This window comes from Excalfactoria chinensis, chromosome 2 (genome assembly GCF_039878825.1).
Source record: "Excalfactoria chinensis isolate bCotChi1 chromosome 2, bCotChi1.hap2, whole genome shotgun sequence".
NCBI lineage: Eukaryota > Metazoa > Chordata > Aves > Galliformes > Phasianidae > Excalfactoria > Excalfactoria chinensis.
In genome coordinates this window covers 73188279-73211552 of record NC_092826.1, presented here as the reverse complement: position 1 = coordinate 73211552, position 23274 = coordinate 73188279, and positions in this window count along the sequence as shown.

Genomic DNA, 23274 nt, shown 5'->3' with positions numbered 1-23274 from the left:
TTTTCATCATGCAATCAGTACTGCTCTTCAGATTTTCTTACTTCCAAATCTCTATGTTAACTTTATGCTTCCCCTTCAAGATGCTGATATTGCTTTCATCCTCAATTTATCTGCCTCGTCCTTTAGTCTCAAAAGTCTTTTATTTCACCGTATCAAATCAAATGATGGTCACTGATGCAGTAATCAGTTTTCTCTCTCTATTTCACAGATAATATTGAGAGGGAGAGAAAGGAATTACAGTTGATGCAAGGACAGAAGAGGCATTCAGCTGCCTTGATTTGCTACCAGAGCCTTCTGCATTTTTGTTCTAGAGATCAAGTGGTTCAATTCAGAAACAGATATTTTTATTGCAGAAGTGTATTTGCCAAAGGCAGTCAGCTGGCACCCAAAATATTTCATGAAGGCTACAGATTCAGACCACTGCTTATTATTGTTCTTTTTATCTTTTATCCGAATAAAAAATTTTAAATGATGAATACTTCAATACAAAGAGGTTTTCTAAAAAGTATCCTCAGCAACTGACTTTTTTAAACTGATATGGTAGCTTACAGTTATAATGCTAACAAAAGAACACAGAGAGGTCAAGTAATCACAAATGCACAATTGGAAGGAACCTCAAGAGAGCAGCGAGTTCAACCCCTCAAATCAAAACTAAGTAATCAAAGCAAAATATGTGAGGAAAACATGATTTAATATTTTTTGGACATAAAACTCACACAAAAAATAGTATTTAACTATTTTAATGTGGGCTGGATATCTCCCAGTAGAAACTGTACTTAACTAAATCTAGATATTTTAGCAGGGTAGGTTTTTGTATTTACAGGTAAGCCATTAACATGTATAGTTTCAGGTTTTCAGCTTGAAATACTCATTCTAACTGTGAAATCTTGAAATTGTTTGCAATATGAAGTTGCATTATGTGGAAATATTTGCTTTGGTCCTCGCATGTGATGTAGTTTCTTTTATCATACAGAACCTAAACAAAATCTTGTAGGGAAGTGAGAACAAAGTTTGTTCACTTCTTATTTATTTGTACAACTGTTATCATTCAGTATTTGCTACTGTTACACAGCATAAAACAGACCATCACCCACAGATACCTCAACATTTGTATTAGACTGACTACCTACAATGCACAAAAAAATTCCTCTAAAACAGTGTTGTTGTTTTTTAACCAAGAGACAAATACAAAATTTGTGTCTTAAGAAATCCCTGTAGCATTCAAGCTACTGAAGAAGCTTTATGAATACACTTGCATTTAATTTATCACCCATAAGACAAACTATTAAGCGAAATACTCTACTAGGATATCACAAAAATGTTTTGTCACAGTCATTTCTATCAGTCAACACGATGCATTAATGATCACTTGAAATGACAAATAGTGCTCAGAAAATCCTATGAGTTTTCAGCATTACTAATGATAGCTCAAACTCAGAAGTACTGCATGTATGCTAAATAATACAGCAAAGACATACCAACAAGAAGTCAAAGGAATGTAAAGGGAATCTTCCAAAGCCAGCTTCTCAGGTCTGGCAGGGAACAAACAGATCTCAAGAAAATGAGGCTAATGTATGCCTTGCATTCTCATATTTTCCCCTTCTGCTCATCATCTTCCTGTCCCTTCGTGCATACACTGCAGCACATCCACAACACTACCTGCAGAAACAAAGTTCTGGTGTGTCTCAGATTGAGACAAGGTGATCAGAGCCACTCAGGGAGCAGCTATTTCACCTGTTATGCAAAAAAATATGCCAATTTATTGTACCTGTTTGTGTGCTCACCCATTTCTGATGTAACTTTCTGTAATTAGTTGATCATAATTTTTCTTTCCCAAGTCTATACCAGATAGTTTCTTGGCTAAGCATTGTGCACCCATGAAGTACAAGCAGATTCAGTATGATTTAAACATTGCTTCTATTGAACCAAGGCATAAACACACACATTAGGAATGACTGTACCTAAGCTTTTGGTAACATTGTAATACCATTAAGCATTCATAATAGGCAACCACAAAGAGGCAGTCTTATAGTACAGCTGTTCAAACAGGGTACAGGAAAGCATATTCACTGTAAAATCAGTAAGATGAAAACCAAAGATAAATGGCAGGAAGCACATGGTAAAACCAAAATAATCTTTCAATAGCCTGTCTGGTACAACTACAGTGACCCTGCAGAGCAAGCAAGAAAAGTCACTGACAAAACTTGAATGACTCCTAGTTCATAGAAATTTTTTGGACCATGTCAGTAGCAGATGAGTACCGTTTTCCCCTGGGGATGAAACTGAGGACAACAAGATATTGAAAATGGAAAGATGGCAAAGACAGTGGCCCACTGCAGTTCCCTCACTGGGGAAGGAACTCAAGCCTCATTACTTTGACCTCTGCAGCTAAGACAAGCTAGCACTACAGTTATCAGTTGTATCCTTCTGACATCAGCTCTCTGGTACAGAATACTCACAGGTAACTGCAGGCAAACTTTTAAATGACTAATCGTTTTCTCTGTGGAGTCAAATCAGTGGGTAATAAACAAGAACTAATCATTAGCAACATGTATTGTTAACAAATGACATTCTAAGACAGCGTTGTTTCAAAATTTGAAACTCACCTGATTTGTCTTTTAAACACTGAGGAGTGACTCCTGGTGCTTGTACAGATAAACATTTATGCATGCAGTTGCAAACATTTCAATAATAATAATAATAATACTATCTTGTAAAATGCAGCAGAGATGTTAGAAGAAATAAAATACATTCATTCTCTTAACATTAAATATGAAATGTATGCTCTGGTTCATCTGACAAGCAAACCTCATTGCAACCCTAGTACACTGAGAAATACAGATATTTATTTAGCTAAGGGAGCAAGAGGAGGTCTCTTTCCCTAAGGAACAAGATGTGCCACCTGTACCACCAAATACTTAAATCTAAGCCAGAGATAAATGAAATGTATAACTGTTATAGCTAAAAAACTAAACATAAGCTAAATTTACATTGATATTTCATTCAACTTAAATTATATAAAGATCATTTCTATCCTAAATACATGAAGAGTCTGCAAAGGTAACATAAAGCGAACACTCTTACCTGAAGATTCAGGAAACAAATGGGGTCCAAAACTACGTGGGTCAGATTTTACCACCTGACCCCAGTAGTCATAACCTTCAAAATAAAAGGAGAGGATGGTGTAAATTTATCAGTTCCAACAAAATAATCTAAAATAAATAGGTAATTTACACATAATTAAACTGGTAGGAAATGGAAAGTACATTCAAGAAAAATCATCTGACAGTGTCCAGATCTGATTTTCCAAAGCAGCAAATTTCTGCAAGCTGTAATAGTATGATTACAGGGACTACATGGAAAGTCACATGCAATCTTACATCTGAAGTGTCATACAGCAAGCAGGCCCAGCAGCAACAGTAGAAAATAAAAACTGTATGCTGAATTTTAGATCTTTGAAGTTGTTTAGGAATCTGAACACACAGACCAATAATGATAAGCAATCTTCTATCAAGGATGCTTGAGAGGTCTGTTCAGAGAACGTATGTAACTGGTGGAAGAGTGGTTCTTTGATGGAATGAGAGGAATCTGACCATGGTTTCACATGAAAAAATACAATGCAGTAATGTCAATAAAGGTAACATTCTCAGCCACTAAGTCATTCCTTGTGGGAAAGTTGTGGGAAAAACTGTGTTGTGGAAAGTAGGGAAGTATTTTCTTGTTTTGGTTCAGAAAAGAAAAGAAAAGAAAAGAAAAGAAAAGAAAAGAAAAGAAAAGAAAAGAAAAGAAAAGAAAAGAAAAGAAAAGAAAAGAAAAGAAAAGAAAAGAAAAGAAAAGAAAAGAAAAGAAAGGAAAAGAAAAGAAAAGAAAAGAAAAGAAAAGAAAAGAAAAGAAAAGAAAAGAAAAGAAAAGAAAAGAAAAGAAAAGAAAAGAAAAGAAAAGAAAAGAAAAGAAAAGAAAAGAAAAGAAAAGAAAAGAAAAGAAAAGAAAAGAAAAGAAAAGAAAAGAAAAGAAAAGAAGCAAAAAAAAAGCTTCTACACTAGTGTAATTGCTTCATGTTGTGATTCTCTGGTATCTAACAGTGTGCAAGTTTTTCAATGAGTGTCCAGCTGGCACACAGGACCTTGAGCACTTTATTGTACTTACTCAGCTTCTCCTTTAAGACCAAAACACCATCACTGTTCTGGAGCATAAAATAACCACAAATATTCTTTGAATTGCTTGTTAAATAAACAGAAATATTTCTTAGAGTAACAACTTCATTATGAGCTCTATGGTTTTGCCATTCAATTCTCTACAGATAAACCACCCCCATAAAACAGCCCTCTAGAAGCCTCAGCTTGTCCTACTATAACAAAAATAGTGAAAAAGTTTTAGCACTTACTTAAGCATGACTTCCTATTAAACCATATAATCTTTCTGGCACAAAGCATTTTGAGCAATATTGCTACCACTGGAACTCAGTAGTAATTAATTCAATGATTAATACTATAATTCAGTAGTATAGATGTCTTTCCAAAGTGACTGACCGCAAAATAAGGCAATTGAGAATCAGGAAAAATATATATGTATGTGAGAATGAGCCAGCTAAATTATAGAGAGATAAGCTGAAAGGGTTGAACTACACAAAGTTAGTGTCTCACAGATTCTGTGTATGCAAACAAGGCACCTCTATACTGTCAAATTTTACACAGACGTACAAACTGACAGATTACTCAGTTTACTAAGATGTGGGTAAACAGAAATGGCATGTTTGAGTCACATCATGTCATGAGATTACATGCAATTTGTTAGTATTTTCCCCACTAGCCTTGACTAAAAGAAGGTGGTAATTACAAAATGAACATCTTACAATTTTCTTCTTTTCAGACACTGATCTTTAAATCACATCAAGAAATAAAGGAGTATAAGTTTTATTCTTTCAAAGATAATTTAAAATGAAAGCATTAAATGGTGAATGGGAAGTCCATAATACAGAAAACTGAGTTTTGGGAGGGGGCTCATAGCATGATTCTCTTTTAAACTTGCAGTAAATCTGAATACCAGCATGATTAGGCAGTGGTGTTTTTATGATCACTGGTGCTTGAAACTTCTTAGAATTCATTCAAGGCTTTTCCATGCAAGAAAGTTTCTAGCTTCACAGTTGTCTACAGAAGAGAGAAATATATTTAACTGGATGAGGTTTAACAAAAGCAAGTGTAGAGTCTTGCACCTAGGAAGAAATAATTGCATGCACCAGTACAGGCTGGGGGAAGACCTGCTGGAGAGGAGCTCTGCTGAGAGGGACCTGGGCATCCTGGTGGATGACAGGTTGGCCATGAGCCAGCAGTGTGCCCTTGTAGCCAAAAAGGCCAATGGCATCCTGGGGTGCATTAAAAAGAGCGTGTCCAGGAGGTCGAGGGAGGTGATCCTCCCCCTCTACTCTGCCCTGGTGAGGCCTCATCTGGAATACTGTGTCCAGTTCTGGGCTCCCCAGTACAAAAAAGACAGGGATCTCTTGAAAAGAGTCCAGTGGAGGGCCACAAAGATGGCGAAGGGCCTGGAGCATCTTCCCTATGAGGAGAGACTTAGGGAACTGGGTCTGTTTAGCCTTGAGAAAAGAAGGCTGAGAGGGGACTTGATCCAGGTTTATAAATACCTGAAGTGTGGGAGCCATAGTGGCGAGGCTGGTCTGTTTTCAGTAGTGCGTGGGGACAGGACTAGGGGTAATGGGCTGAAACTTCAGCACAGGAAGTTCCACACGAATGTGCACAAGAACTTCTTTGCAGTGAGGGTCACGGAGCACTGGACCAGGCTGCCCAGGGAGGTAGTGGAGTCTCCTTCCCTGGAGATATTCAAGACCCGCCTGGCCACCTACCTGTGTGATGTGGTGTAGGAAGTCTGCTTTGGCAGGGGGGTTGGACTTGATGATCTCTAGTGGTCCCTTCCAACCCCTACAATTCCGTGATTCTGTGATTCTGTGTGATATACCTGCCTCCTCAATAGCTACAAATGAAAATGCTATTAAAAGAATGATTTTTTGAATCCATTATGAAAAAAAAAATCCGTTTTGAAACAAAAAAAAAAAAAAAAAGAAAATTTTTTTGGACTGGATTGTCCCACCCCAAGCATATAATTTGGCACTTACTCTTGTACAGCTTCATGCAGTTGGTGAATGTGCATCCCTCACATTTTGCAAGATGTCTCTACAAGGTCTCCCTACTCTTGAAGGAGTCAACAGCTTCTTCAGTTTAGTAGTGTCCTCAAACTTAGCATACAATGGAGTCCTGCACCCAGACAGTACTTACAGATCAAGCCTGTCCTTTACAGATCAAAGGCTCGATCCCATACTGAGGGGTGTGATTTAAAAGGCTTAAGGAACATCATTGATCCTGTTAGCTTACTTGCTAGATTCCTAAAATATCAAATAAAAGCATAAGAACCAAACAGAGCTTACACATCTCTTGTTTATGCTATCAGCAACATGGACTTAATGTCTTTTTCTAGTTGGACCTACAGAATAGCCTCTGGGAGACTGCTTACATCTCAGAGCATCACCTCGGTACTCAGCTATTCCTTTTTTTCAGAAGCCATGCTATTGAAATCACAAAGCATCTGCATTGCTTGGAAAACTGATTCTGCCCTCCCACCTTCCCCTCCCAGATGAAACAAAACGCAAACAAGAAAAATACACCAAAACACCACCAAAGCTACAACTACACTTTAGTAACTTCCCTTCTTCTCTACCAGAGACTGAAGATGAATACATAGATCACTCCCCTCACCACCACCACCCCCCCCCCCCCCAAAAAAAAAAAAAAAAAAAGCGTACCTGCTACCCTATTGATTTCATAAAATAATAATGTACTGTTAATTAGGAACTGACAGCAGCTTTAGAAATGGCGATGAACAGAAAATGTTAAAAAGCAAGGACCAAAGGTGAAGGGTGAACTTGAAAATATAAGGGGAAAAAAAGCATCCAAAAATTAAAACTAGGAATTATATGCATATATGCAATTAAAGAAATCTGTACACAAATTAATAGTCCCGGACAGCTTGCTCACTGATAGACATTGAGAGGAAATTGTAGAGGTAGTTGCAAACTGAAGATCAGAAGGCACATTTCTACAATCTAGGCATTTGGTGAAGAATGTAAGGTACAACCTGCCTCCTGTAAAATTAAAATCCTCCATGGACAGTAGCATTTGTCTTCAGTCATTAAATGAATGGGATAAAATTCAGACTGAGTTTGATGCACATCGTATACTGTCTACTTGGAAATATAAGTCTCATCACTACAGACTATAAGAGACATACCAAACGCAGAAAGATTAAATAATACTGGGCACTCAGTGTAACAGGCCTCTGTGAATAGAGTTTCCCTTCAGATCTCAAAGGGTAACAAGTCTCTGTAGCAATGCTATTCAGCCTCTACAGCAGAATATTTAAAATAATAATAATAATAACAAAATAAAAAACAAACAAACACAAAAAAACACGTGGAATGTTAAAATATCTTAATTTCTCTGACATTTCCTATTTTTCAGGATATATACATACATTTATACACACATACACACAGAAAAGGAGAATGTTTTGCCTTGTTCTCCCTACTTGCTTCCTTCACACAACATGGGAAAGCCTGAGTAACTTGCAATTGCTCTAATAGCCACTAGATGACAACAGAGAATAACAATCTAACCTTGCTTCCCATTTTAAATGAGATGCAGAGAAATAGATTTTTAAAGATTTTTATATTGATATATGCTTAAGCAAATGTATATTACCTGGCGCCATACAAAATCCAATCCAGACTAAAATCCAATCAACTTAATGCATTAGAAGAATAGTAATAATCCTCCACATACAAACACTTCCAAGTTCACACATGCACACGTAGCAAACAATGTTCAAAATACAATTTTTGAGGTATTATCTAAGCTGCCAAAAGATGTTAAAACAAGCTGATCTTCTCTGCCTGGATAAAAAATGAATCAAAATGAAAGCTTACATGTTAAATGGTAAGAAAAAGGCTTGGATAATTCTTCCTTTCCACTCATCAAAATCTGTGTAGTAAAAGCCAATGAGAAGTGCTGTAGCAGATTTGCCATGACCTACATAGCACCTGCAAATGGGACAGTATCACTTCCCATGCTTTCTCTTTTTTATCATCTTGCCTCTTTGCAACACCTATGTGTCTTGCTAGAGTACCTTTGTCTATTCTGAATTGAGAAGTACAACTGAAGGTTTTCCATACCTCTTTGCTAATCAGGGAAGCTGGAAGGAAGAGACTGTTCTACTGTGAAGGAAAAAAAGAAAAAAAAAAAATAGAAAAGAAAAGCTGATAACTCCTTCATTCTGACAGGAAAGGGGAAATTCAAGCTTGCACTGCCAAGAACTAGAAAATTAATAACCTTTTTTCCCTTTGAATCTCACTGACCTAAATATCAAGATGAGCACATACCCTGATGACAACTTTTCTCTCACAGATGCGCCAGAAAGAAAAACATACCTGCAGGAAACTTAACAGATAACAAATCCTTCCAAATCCTGCTGATGTCAACTGTTTATCGGTGCAAGCTAGGAAGCCACAAAATCCACATAGTACACATCCTAGTTTTCATCTCCCCCCAGACACTGAAGACTTCTTTTTAGAGCATTCAGATTCTAAACAAAATATTCCTTCCCAGAACAGACCAACTTTCAGACAGGAAAACCTGTCAGTATTTTAGTACTCCTAGAGCTATTTTTAAATGTAGTTACCAAACCAGTAACCTACTCTGTTCAACTTCTGAATTTGGCATTATATCTTTGATAGCCAAATTATTCAAACCACAGCTATTTCGAAGAAGAGTTTATTGACATCTCTGAGATCCAAATAATTAAAATCTTATTCAATTGTTCAAAAATGCACTGATATTTTATTCTCACTTTTAGTTGTAAAAGCACTAGCAGCCATATATGTGCTTTCAATTTACTGCTTATCCCAGTCCCCTCAAAATTACCTTTTTTTTCCTTTTCCCTCCCCACCCCCCTCCCCTACTACCTAAATAGAGCCTACTAGGAATAGCAGACTGTTAAGTAAACATCACTTTCAAATAATGAGGGAATATTTAAGACCTGGATTTCTTCTGGACTTCTAAGGGTCAGATGTAGTATCATAGGAAGTGCAAACAATGAACTTGAAAATATACCCCTCTATTGTTGTTTCACACTAATGGCTAGCCAGACTCCACACCATTCTCTCACCCACTCCTGAGGAGCAGAAAATAGGATGAAAAAGGATTCATGAGTTGAGACAAGGACAGGGAGATCATTCACCAATTACCTTCATGGACAAAACAAACTCAAAGTAGGGAGATAAATGTAACTTCTGCCTTTCACTAACAGACCAGAGCAGTGAAAGCTAAAAGCAAACTAAAAACGCTTTGCTCCCCATCCACTCTCTCCTATCTCCTCTCCCCAGACAGCTCAAAGGAATGGATAAAAACAACAAAGTCAGTCCATAATGTTCTATCAATTCTTCACTCACTACCTCTACTCCCCATGGGTCCCTCCCATGACTGATGTCTTTCCCTAACTGATCTCAAACGGACTTTCCACAGACTGCAGCTCACCCAGCACTGCTCCTTACAGCTCCCAAAGGAGTGCAGCTCAGGCCCAGACCGCTTCTGCAGTGGTATCCGTGGGCTGTGCCTTCTTCAGGCCTTATCCACAGCTGCACCATGGCTCCTCCGTGGCTGTGGGGGGGCAGAGATCTGCTCCATGATTTGCCCATGGGCTGCGGGAGTGCAGCCTGCTGCTCCATGGGACAATCTTGAGCAGCAAGGAGCTGCTGATGTGTTCCTGGAGCTCCTCCTGCACTAACCTTGGTGCCTAGAGGACTGTTTCTCATTGATCTCTCAGTTTTCCCTAAATCTGCTCTCCCTGAGTACAACCAGCATCATTCAGGGTTCAGCTCTGGCAGCAGCTGGTCTATTCTGGAGCAGATGCAGGTTGATGTGAGGCAGTGTTGGGTTCTGTTCAATGAGTGACACCCACAGCCCCCCTACTATCAAAATATGGACATATTAAGTACAATATTCTGAGTTCTTGCATCAAGTCTTCCAATTTTGTTTTTCTTTAATTTCTTTGGAGCAGCAACGTATGCAAGCATGGAAGCATCATCACAACTATACTACAGCTACCAGTAAAACAAACAAACCACACTTAACCTAGAATAAATAAAACAAAAATGAGAATGTTGCAAATTTACTGAACAACTATTTTATTTGCTTTCATCTTTCCAAGTACTTTGTTCTAAGAATGTTTAAAAACAGATAAAGTAAATAAAGGGGAAAAGCAAACAGAACTGATTGCAAGGAAGACTGTCATGAAAGACTGAGAGATCTTTTTGTTTTCTGAACTTCTAACAAGTATTTTCAAGTTGGAATTAGCAGTTGAATGGGTACCCTTTATTTTCTCTTTCTGTCTTGCTTTTAATAACTACTTCAAAGTCCCAGTCATCTATTATGGCTTTGAAAGCAGCCCAGTTGTTCCAATAACTCACTAGCATTTTGTTATCTAATAATTTTAATGCTCAGCTCTCCTGTACTGTCATGTCCCATTCTGATCTCACACTTGTGTGTCTTCTGGTCTTGGGTCTATTTTAATTTTGATAATTAAAAAAGATAAAAGAGAGCTAACATGAAAATCAAATGATTTGCAGTGACATACTATAAAGTGATTTTATATGCATTTGAAAAACACTGTGGTGCAAATTATTTCAAATTAATACCAAGTATCAGATTTTGACAGCTTGGACTAAAATGTGTGAGAGAAAAAATCTGTCAGTTTTGAACTTCCTCAGTCAAGAAGACAATTTCAGTAGTGCTGTAACAGAGTGTCTTTTAAAAACAGTTCAAGACACTTTCTGGTGCTCTGGGTTCCTGCACCTCAAATTTACTGGCACCAGAAGTTAAAGAAAACCAGAAAATTGACTCTAGCATGATTTAAAATTCAGTTGCTCTTCATTAACTCTTATACTGGAGTGCAGTTGGTCAGCATGCTGGCAAGCTGAGAAAGTAAGATTGGATATAGAAATACATATGTGTATGCAAGTACATATGTATGTACATATGTATGAATGTTTGCACACGTACTTTTCCAGTAACACATATTCCTGCCACTGAGGAAGGCTCTCTTTCTGGAAAGTCCTCTTTGGAGTTTTTCCTGTGATCCTAGGACATGGGTGACTATCTTCATTTATCTTCAGTTATCCCTTTCAAATGTGGTAATCTTTCTAACTATGCAATCTGTAGATGCTAACCACATCACTGTACTTTTGTTTATTATATGTTCCCATATAATGAATGGCTGAGTAAACTGAGTCTGTTTAGTCTGGGGAAAAGAAGACTGAGAGGGGATCTGATCAATGTTCATAAGTATCTAAAGGGAGGTACGAGGCAAATGGATAAGACCAGGCTCTTCTTGGTAGTATGTAGAGATCTAACAGGGAGTAACAGCCTAAGACTTGAACACAGGAAGTTCTGTACAAATATGGGGAAGAGCTTCTTTATGATGAGCGTGATGGAGGACTGGAACAGGATGTCCAGAGAAGTTGTGGGGTCTCCTTCTATGGAGATACTCAAGACTCAGCCAGGTGATAGGATGGGGAGAAATGTCCTCAAGCTGTGCTAGGGAGGTTTAGGTTGGATATGAAGAATCACTTCTGTAAAGAAAGGGTTGTTAAGCACTGGAGTAGGCTCCCCAGGGAGGTGTTTGAGTCACCATTCCTGAGTATGTTTAAAAAACATTTGGATGTGGTGCTCAGGGACATAATTTAGTGGAGAGTTGTTAGAGTTTACGGTAGTATGGTTAGGATGGGGTTGGATGCAATGCTTTTTAAGTTTTTTTCCAACCTGAGCTGTATTATGATTCTGTGACTTGTATGGATGCCTACCTGTGCGACCTATTGTAAGAAACCTGCTTTGGCAGTGTGTTGGATTCAGTGATCTCCTGAGGTCCCTTCCTGTGATTCTGTGATGTGTGTGTCAACCAAACCACAATGAAATCAGGACAAAGAAATTATTATTTTAATTGCATAGTTAAAAACTATATAATTATGTAGTTGTATAGTCAAATTGCTAGATTTCTCATCATATTATCCATAGCAATTAGTTTCATCAGACAAAATAAGCCTTTCATCAGCAATATGGTACAAAGTAAATTATGCTAGAAGTACAGTTATTGAACATGACATGTTGGCAGATATAGTGTGAAAATAAAACTTGATATTTCAAGCATTTGCTTCAACTTCATATATTTTGTTCTCTAAAATGTTATATATTAAGCAGTATTATGTTAGCACAATTAATATGAAGTGAAATGGTAGTTCTTGGAGTCATGGAATAGGTAATTCATAATGTTATTTTACTAATTGATCTTGGCTATCAGAATAACACACAAATGTAACAGTAAAATTTTTTGTTATACTCATATATTCTCATATGTGCATTATGTAATATGCAAACGTGTTTCTGATACAGAGTATCTTCACATGAATCAAGAAATTTATTCCAATGTATCAGTAGTAGAGGAACACCATATAGAAGAAGATGCAAATGGATCATAGCAAAACTGTCAACCTGTACAGTACCTATACATACCCTATACCTTATATAGTACCTATACATACGCTTATTACTATGAGTTATAACAACTAATATAAGCTGAGAATTTTTTTTTTTTTAACCTTTATTGTGTTAATGGTCCCAGTGCGTATGAATTGCAAAGTACTGAAGGCAAGATGCTGGAAAGTTCTTAAACAAATACTTGCTCCTTATGTTTAGCTTTTCCACCAGTTATAAAAGCCTCAAGCAAGCCTACGTTAACTGTAGGAAGAAAACCTTTGACAGCTTAGCACGCGTCATATGGAAATGCAATACAGTCATATAATCAGGAAAAAAAAAAAAAAAAAAAAATCAACTTGTCAAAATAAACTGTCTACACTGAGATAAGGTCTGATAGAATTTCTAAATCAAGAAACCCAGATCCTTGCATTGTAAATAAAACTATTTTGTTATCATTGTTCTTCCCAGGCTATCACATTTTGGGCAAAAATTTTGCTTTGTAAAACTGCCTGAAAGTTAGCCCATACATTTGTGCAACTGCTTTACTTCGACAGGACTCCTGATTAAATGGTTACATGGATTCCATATGTACCACTCCATACCTAACAAAAGAAAATAAATAGCTTCAGATGGTAATGTTATTCTGGACCATTGCTGATCTTATTCTAGTTTGATAAAGTTATTCAGGCAGTTTTTCTTTGCTTTTCCTATCTTAAAAATCTTAAGAAACTTCATTAAAAAAAAAATAAAAAATAGGATGTCATTATCCACACACTTCTTTCATTCTGTTTCTTATTTCAAGAGTAAGATTAGCTTGTTTGGTTGGTCTTACTCTCTCCTTTTTTGTTTAATTTATTCTATTATTTTCTTACTTAAGGCTCAGTAAAAAGACTTTAAATAAAAGATGCGGAAAAACTAGTTATGAATACACTAGGTCTGTTTCATGGTTTCTTACTCATTCCTAAGATATCTATCATTGAGAAATATATAAGAAATGTAACAAAGAAATTGCCTAAAGTTACTTATATAAAGAGCAATATAACAGTCCAAATGATCTTCATATTCTGCTACATAAGATTGAGTGTATATAGGTACACATGAATGAATATATACTTTGAAGCTCTCTGTCATGATTGTTACAATATAAAAAAATTCAGTAATTCAAAATTACAAAAGATCATGGCAGTTTATATCTCATTTCTTCTAAATGTACAAGTCAATGATTACCTGAGACAAGTCGGGGGGGGGGGGGGGGGGGGGGGGAACAATAGTTCCACACTCTTGCTTTTTTTCTGTGGAAATGCTGCAATCGACCATTGGGCAAAGAAGGCAGGCCAAGATTTCTGTGTCTGTAACCTGTGTCTTTATGCATAATGTGATGATAAAAATGTACACTTCAATTTGGATTTTTCTTTTAACCAGTAACATACTGTGTGGTTTTTTCTTTTTTCTTTTTTTTTTTTTTTTTTCCCTGCTTCCACTTTAGCTGATAAATGTGGGATTGTCTGGCTCAGAAGGAACTGTGACAACCATGAAATTGACATCAAAGTATTTAAGAAAATGAAATGCAAACAATTTGAAAAGCATAAGGATTTTCAGCCATTTTTTAAGAACTCTTCTTTGTTTGCTTATGACATCTATAGTTACCAATACAAGTTTTAAAAGTGTCAAGTACACTTCCATGAAAGACTCTTTATAAGTAAAGTCAGCATCTGTGCTGTGCCAATTAAGAAAGGAATTTGTAATGCAGCAAAACGTAGGGAAAATGCCATATCTGAAATTTTTTAAAGCAGATTATAAGTCAGTAAGTAGAGTGGAGTGTACCTGTATCCCATCAAACATTAATAACTACAACAGCTGCAGGAAAACTACTCATCAAGTAAGATCAAAGTCATGATGAATGAAAACAGTTCAGTTCAGATGATATCTCGGGGGAACTGTATTGATTTGCTCTGTTTTGTGAATCTGTCTACGAGTATAGAAACTTGATAATGTTTAAAGAAAAAAAAAAAAAAAAAAAAAAAGGTTGTGAATACAGGTAAACAAAAAAATCCAAACAGTGAATAAAAAACTGCTAGAAAACTAAAAGAAAAATGAGATTTCTGTTCAAAGCATTTTTGTTTTATTGGCAGTTTGATCTAAAGTAGTTACTGCTTCACGTGTCAAAAGCAAATAAAGTAGTTATAAGAAGAAATGGGATAATTAGTAGGGGGGCACTGGAGCATTACTCTGACAATATTAGTATTGTTGCTTATATTTGATTTAAGAAGCTCCCACTAAGGACAAAGTTGACTTCACTGAGTGTTTTCCCCTGGATTTGAATGTGCTGACTTGACATACTGACTTGACAAAAATAGCACAAAAATAAGTTAAAGTTATATACTATAAAACTGTATAGATGATTCCTCTGTGTACAATGAGAGAAGTTTCACCTCAGGAACTCCGAAGTAGAAAAACTTTATGCCTGGAATTAGCATTTGGAACTTTTTAGGATCTGTAAAGTAAAACAAGATGACAAATTGAAATGTGCTAAAAGAGAAAAACAAGGTTGGTTATATTTTCATTTGATGCTTTAAAATGTAGTTTTAGTTCATATTAGTGACTTATTTGGAATTAATAAATTGGTCAATTGGCCTCTTGATGGATTTTTAGAAAGAAATCTAATGACTCACTAAAAGATACTATACACAAAGATTAACATATGAGTAATATTCCACATTTTTCCCCCCACTTGTATGAACTTTAAAACTTTATTTTTCATGTGGCAGGAAATGCAATGTTTTTAATACATATATATTACGTATTTTCCTCATACACTCTACTTCATGATATTTAAAAGTACTGAGATCTACAATTCTGCATTAAATGCACTAAATTACTTCCTTTTCTGGAAAGGTTAATGCAACAGAAATAACAAGCAATTCTCAGTTCTAACAATGTTAGAAGCAGCTTTGGTTAGTCTCCCAGATTTGCAAGAAGAATGGAGGAGCATGGAAAACTTGCAGACCGGTCTGTAGCTACCTTTAAGATAAGAAGATATTCCTTCTTTTAGCAGAGGCATTCCCTATGGCAGCTGATAAAATGAAAGAAGTGGCTATTCTTAAGCCTTTAAAAATCAAAATACAATAAAATCAGAAAAATATAATACATCTTAGCAGATTGCTGCTTTTTTTTTTTTTTTTTTTTTTTTTCTTAATTATATTAATTCCACTGTTCTGTTTCTGCAGTAGAAACCAAAACAGTTCTCAAACCAGTTCAACTGTTTCTTGAGTTTGGGTGCAAGCTGTGGTGACCTTTCCCTGAGGATCTCACTTGACAAAATTTATGTGCAAGTAGAAACCTAATCAGAATCTCTGCTTAAATTCTGTTATCCTTCATTTCATCTACAAAAGGTGTGATTACATCAAAGAAGAAAGGAAATTAATATAAAGTCAAACCTTAAATAAATAAATGTGGGGTTTATACAGGATTTTTTATTATTTTTTTTAACTAAGAAAGAGGGTGCAGAAATGCAAGGGGGCAAATAACTCCTTAAGCAGAGGGGCAAATAACTCCTTAAGCAGAGAGGCAAAGGAAACCAGAGTATGAAAATCATTTTCCTTTTAAATTTGACATGAGCTCTTATCAAGAGCAAGAGTGCTGCATGAAGTAGCCAGGTCACACAAGGACACTTCTCATCTGCAAAATTTGCATTAGATGTCTTTTATTCTGTTAGGAAAAAGCAAGAAATAAAAAACCCCTATGAATAAGTTCATCTATGAATAACATCAGTGTACACTAATACATCAGTAAGTAAAGCACCAAGTCTCTTAGTGAATATAACATCCTGGTCTGTCAGATTGTTAAAGGAAAAGTCTGTGAACAATTTGTTGTAGAAGTGAAAGACAATGTGTAAAGAACTTTTGGCATGGAGACTGAAACACCACTTAAACGGTCCTTAGAGTGGTTTATAATCAACTGATAAGACAAGTGACAGCAATACAAAGAGTCTATTAAGGATGCCACTATCTATGCAGTGAATTTGTTCCATATTAAGGAAGGGCACTACATGCAGACAATAAAGGAGAGCTTGGTAAAGCTTGCTTTACAGTTTATAATATTCCACTGGCAGCAGCTGTATAAATTGCACCTTCCACTGGCTGTCAGGAAAACAGGAGGAACCTTCTAGGAGCTCATGACTGCAAAGGCATTAGTCTGTAATGACTAAGATGAGAAATTTCCATAATCAGTGTTTTTTTACTTGTCAGATAAATACTGATGTGACTGTATAGAAAAGGTCATTGCTTTATTGCTCTAGAAATACTGCTTTTGGAATTTGAAAACAGTTCTGAAAAGATTACAGTTGTTGCAAGCAGTAGTAGTCTAAGTCAAGAATAAATAAATAAACTGTATTTATATGGCTTAGTATTATGTGGTACACCTGAGAGATACTTCTGCCCACAACAGTTAGCTCAAATCAATGCTTTGAAGCAATGTTAAAAAGACCTTGGAGAGACTACTGCTTAGGGAGGGAAGAGAGTAAGTTAAAAACACTAAAGAAGAAAACACGGTCAGCTATGACTGCTCACTGCAGGACAGAAATGACTTTTTTTTATTATTTTCTCCTAGCCTTCTACTTCCTGTCATCCAGCAGAGAGGTTATAAAATCTTTGTCCATCTTATGCATTCTTCACAATGTAGCTGCAGAGCAGACTGGACCTTGGACAGACAAGTGGTTGCCATACCTTTAGGAGGGGGATAGGAGAAGAGGGTTGGGAGGCAGCTGATGATGTCCCTGTGTAGAAGTACCACACCTCCCATGAACATCTGCTAGAACTAGGTGTTCTGGATAGTCTGGGGAATTTGTCTGTTCAATCATAAACATTTAAGGAAATAACTGATAAAAACCACTGAGTGGCATGTTTATTTATGTTGAAAGACTATAAGCAGAATCATACACATCAAGTGATTTCCTATCTGAAAATATTAACTATGTCAGTACCTGTCCATGTATTTAGTCATTAGAAATATTAGCAATAGAAATTGTTAGAAAAGTAAATTTCTTGTTTGATCATAATTAAAAATTTAATCCAGGTTTTGGGGCATTCAGACAATATTGGAAGAAGAGTAAGAAATCTAGATCTGGATGAACCCACAAGTCAAATTAATCTGTTAGTAAGACTCTGGATGGCAATAAAAGAATGCCATTCTTAATATGGCTTAACTTATTAAATTTTGTCATAAATTTAAAAGCAAAACTTTGACTTTCGGACACTTTATCCTCTGATATAGGATCTAGACAGAAGTCCAAGGAATTTCCACTCAATCACTGATGGACTGAACTGGATTCAGTAACAATATTTAACTCCTCTAGAGAAAATATATCTACTATCTTTCTTTTAAAAGGGTAGGGAAAGTGTATGTAAATTTATTGAATTGAACACTCTAGTCAGTGCCTTTTTAACACATCAGATACATTGTTTCATGCAGTGATTAAGATGATGTTGACTTTTTATCCTCTGGAAATGCTGAGATAACCAGTGGTGAAGATAATCATAGACTATTCCAAGCTGGAAGGGGTGTACAGGGATCAAATCATACTCCTGTCTCTACACAAGACCACCCAAAATTCAAGTCTGAGAGCACTGTCAAAATGCTTCTTGAACTCTGGCACTTTGGGCTGTGCCCACCACCCTCTTCCTAACACCAAACCTCACCCTCCCCAGCATAGCTCCATGCTGGTCCCTTCTGTCCTAAAGGTTAAGAAACAGAGAGACAGTCCCAGGACCAGTTAATCAAAAGAAAAAAATCCTTAGCTTTTAGCTTTTCCTCTTGCATTACTTTTTCAATTGGCCTCTTCAGAATGACAAATGTTTATTTCCTGTAGCCAATACCAGATCTGAAATACAAACATTCCTCATTGGTAGCTTTTTCTGCCATCTTACTGGAAATACCTGAATACTGAAGTCCCCTTAGAGGCTAAAAAAAATTACAGTTTCTTATGCAGTCTTTGATGCTGGTATGAAAGAGATCTATTTCAGTGGAAAATCACTCTATTGGCATCCTCCTAGAGAGAGAGAGTTCCTTTCCAGAGTGCAGTGTAGGCATTGCAACATTATGGAAATGACTGTCCCTCACACCAGAGAAGCAGAAAGAATATTTCTTTAAGGCCTTCAGAGAGGTTTTCATATGCTATATCTCACCAGCACTTAGGATTGCTGCTTCAGAAAGGGCAGCAGATAAACAAGAGACTGAAGACACAGAATTTAATGATATTGATATAAAGAGCTTCCTACTGAAAGTGCTGTAATTATCTAGCATTCACAATGCTCTTTTTTCCCCCCTCCTTTTTTTTTTTTTTTTTTTTTTTTTTTTTTTCTTATTTTTTCCTCTGATTTGAACCAATTAGTGACAAGTAATAAGTAGATCACAGAATTATAGGGGTTGGAAGGGACCTCTAGAGATCATCAAGTGCAACTCTCAGGTGATTGAGGCATCACTGATGGTGCCATCGAGACTCTTTTTGAGAGTCATATTTCTACCTAAAGCCTATCTTAAGTTTTATTTCTTGGAATAGTGCTCAAACAATAACCATGTCTAGTCATGATACTACATTGACTACATAATAAAATGTGCTTAAGAAATCACAGAGTCACAAAGGTTAGAAAAAACCTACAAGACCATCTAGTCCAACTATCCACCTATCACCAGTAGTTCTCACTAGACTATGTTCTGAGTACAGGGGGACAATTACCATTTCTGATGCAAGCCAGGATGCTATTGGCTTTCTTGGCCACCTGGGCACACTGCTGACTCATGTTTAGCCAAGCATCAATCAATACCCCCAGGTTCATTTTTTCTACACAGTCTTGCAGCCACTCTGCCCCAAACCTGTAGCGTTGCCTGGGGTAGTTGTCACCAAAGTGCAGGACCTGGCATTTGGTCTTGTTAAACCTCATCCCACTGTCTTCAGCCCAGCTATTCAGCCTGTCCAGATCCCTCTGTAGGGCCTCACTACTTCCAGGCAGATAAACACTTCCAGCCAACTTGGTGTCATTTGCAAACTTACTGAGGGTGCACTTAGTGCCCCCATCCAGGTCATCAATGAAGATGTTGAAGAGGACAGGCCTCAGCACCGACCCTGGGGAACACCACTCATGAGAGGTCACCAGCTGGATTTAGCACCATTTCCCAACACTCTCTAGGCCCAGCCCTCTAGCCAGTAATCATCATAAATGAAACTTATTTCTTCTTTCAACTGTTAGATTTACTGTGCAAATCTGATTTTTTCAAGTTATTTGCATCAGTTCTCTTTTTTTTTCCCCTTTCAGTTTACAAATCCTTCTTTTCAAAATGTGCAAATGTTTAATATGCTATATGATACATGATGAAACACACCTCCTGACAAAACAAATTAATTGTTACAATCCCAGTGTGAATACTTACATTACATTCAAATGAAGACTATGGAGTCTGGTAGTAGTATAAGTATTTTTAATTCTTACAGTAAAAGTAAATGGAAAAAAAAAACCCAAAAACCAAACTGATTAGTTACTGAACTTTCTCAATCCCAAACAAATTAAATAAATAAATAAATAAATAAATAAAATCTTGCATTTAACATAATGGTGGAATTTTGATTCAGTTTTTGTTTCTGTCATATTCCACACATCCTAGAAGTATTGATATGATGATAGATTTTGTTATCTCTGTTTACTTCCACATGAAAGAACTTTGGTCTTTACTTCTCTAATGTTAAGAACCTAGAACAGAAGAAAAGCCTGCTGCCCCTCAAGGAAGCATCTGATGTGTTCAACCTTTGACCTACTGAAGTCATATTCAAATCATACTCATTAGCACCACGTGTCCATTTTCTAAACAAAATGTATTTTTTTACTTCATATTTGTGAATCAAAACACAGAATACTCCAAGGTAGAGAGAGAGAGAGAGAATGTATTTCTCAGTAAAAATAAAGGAAGATTTCAAAAAGATACTTGTTGGTTTGACATATCTTTGCTTTCCTGAGATCTAACGCTAAAAGGCTAACTTCACTGTAGTGATCAGTGTGAACACAGATGGTTAACAGAGTTAATTACAAACATGAGCCACACTCATATCCAATTCTGTTCTTTATTCTATCTAATTTCACTGAACAAAATAAATGAACTGATCTTAATAAAAATAAGAAGTATTATAAATAAAGCAAGGAAGTGGGAGTGCATCCTATGAAATTCATGCTGCATGTCACAAACTGTTTAGATGACAACAAAGGACTCACAAACATCCCATCATACTGATTTGCAAAACCTGTGCTGAAGCTCAGTCCAGCTGAAGCTAGTTTGCTGAGAACATTCTGTCCAAGCAGGAAGAAGGGATAAGACATCTGCAGTAATTCAAAAGGTTGTTTTCTGACAGTTTAACATTCTTCCAAAACACAGTACATATGATTTGAATAAGCAAGCTAGTTGTCCTTTTACTAGCTCCCATTTTTCCTTAGTTTAAGCTGCTCAAAATCACATTTATTGTACAGAAAGCTCTGCAATTATGTGAATTCTTAAAGAAAGGCTATTACTTTCTAGTTCATTTTGCTGTAAATGCCATGCTTTTGCACTATTGCCTCAAAGTCTGCTGAGGATGGACAAGTCCAGACAAGTCCTGGTCAAAGGTTGAGAAATCCTTTGTCTGGGGGACACTGATGGGCAAGGCCAGGGGCAACAAATGAGAGATAAGCTACAGACAAATGTCCGTGAAGTGGTCTTTTGTGTGGGCTTACCTCGAGGAAGATGGCCATCTCAGGGGGTGCTGGGCAACTCTCAGCCAAGCACCCAGGGATGTCACATAGGCAGAAAAAGGAGGATAAGAGAGGGATGGTCAACCATGAAGTTAAGTTTCTGACATCAGATTTCTCACAACCTGACACCTGCATGCTGAAAATCCAGAAAGGTTTCTGCTATCAGATTCCTCACAATGTGATGCTTGTGTGCTAAAGAAGAGCAAGGTGTCTGCCATCAGATCCCTCACTACAGATGTCCTGCTCTCTGATGGATTCTCCTGGACCTGCTACCTGAATCCTGCTGCCTGTTCCTGGACTTACCCTGCAGCTCTTTCCTGCTACCCGCTTGCAGCCCAAGGCCTTCCACACCCTGTGCTTTTGCCTCAGACCATCACATCTCACAACAGGACCTCTGCTGGATCCCGGTGGTGACTGTCCCTGCTTTACGCAATTCTTGCCTCTTCCTATCTTTTCTATTGCCCACCTTCCCTTCCCCATCTCCCATCCCCCCCCTCCCCATCTCCCCAATTAAGATTTGTAATAAACTGGTCAGACCAACATTTGAACCACTGTTTCTTAATCTCACACCAGGTACACATATATCAAAGAACCTTGCCTCCTACCTATAAATTGGAGTGAGACATTTGCTCACCAAGATTTTGTTATCCAAATGATATCAAGGAGTTTTAACTCTAAACTTGGTTTCGAATTATTTGATCAAATGGTTACAAGTATAACGACATATTAAAAAAAAAAAAATTGCTCAAGAGAACATTATGAAGAATAACAAAGGCTACATTAATATTGCTTTAAAATGCAATTATTATGCGAGTCAGCTTATTTTATTTGCATTACATGCAATTTATACTCCAAAGGGAAATCAGTCAGATCACTAAGAGGCAAATAGGAAAAGCCATCTGCACAGACAAGAATTTTTCATTTAAGCGATCACAAAAATGACAGTCACTGAAGCGTCTTCGCACACATCAGGAATTATCACAAACATGTTTGATCACGTTCTGTGATACTGAACAATATACTTATTTTTATATGAACCAGTAAGATCTATGGGTTGTGTTTAGTACTCATTTTAAAAGGTACTAAAACAGAGCCCATCATTGTACATAAGATAAAGTGGTAGTTTAGGAAGAAAATGTGATGAAATGGTAAGAAAAGAGGGCCCTTACTAATGAGAATGTCATAAGAAAAAAAATAAGGGAGGTATCAATTTGTCAAAACTAAATTATAGGAGCTGTTGAACTGGAACCTAGAATATGGCTGATAGTAAATGTGGCAACGTTTAGGAAAATAGTGTCTTCTATTAAACTGTTAGAGATATATCAGAAATTTCATTGCTTATTAAACATTCTGGATGACTGCAGAGATAAATATACTGCAGATTTTTCCAAAGTTTCCTAGGATTGCTTGCCTGTTCCTGCCTTTTGTTTCTCCAACTTGGTGTAATCCCAGTAAACTTTTTACCCATTGGCCTATTTCAATCAAATGTGACAGAGCAATAAAGATCTCAAATAGAAATCAAATTCCCCCTGGTTCTGTGAAAACAGAACATGTCCCTGCAGTGGGAAAAACAAAGAATGTAGCCATCACACATGGTTTGGCAACAGACATTGGCTGCAAAGTCATAATGATCCACAAGGGCAGAGCCATTTTTATCTTCAGTCCAGGGGTGGAAGTGGTAGGCTTGAATAGTAGCTAGGGTTCAATGAAGAGAAGAGATGAAACAAAAAACCTTGAAGATGTGCAGCATGTATCCAGAGGAAACAGGAATTCATTAGCCTGCTACAGTGTAAACAAGCAACAGCTGACCTTGAGAAGGAATGCTTTAGGGGAACAGAAGATAGCACCCAAGTGAGAAAATGTTTGATGTAAGTTTCGTATCTCCTGGAGCAACAAAATAAAGCAGATATAAA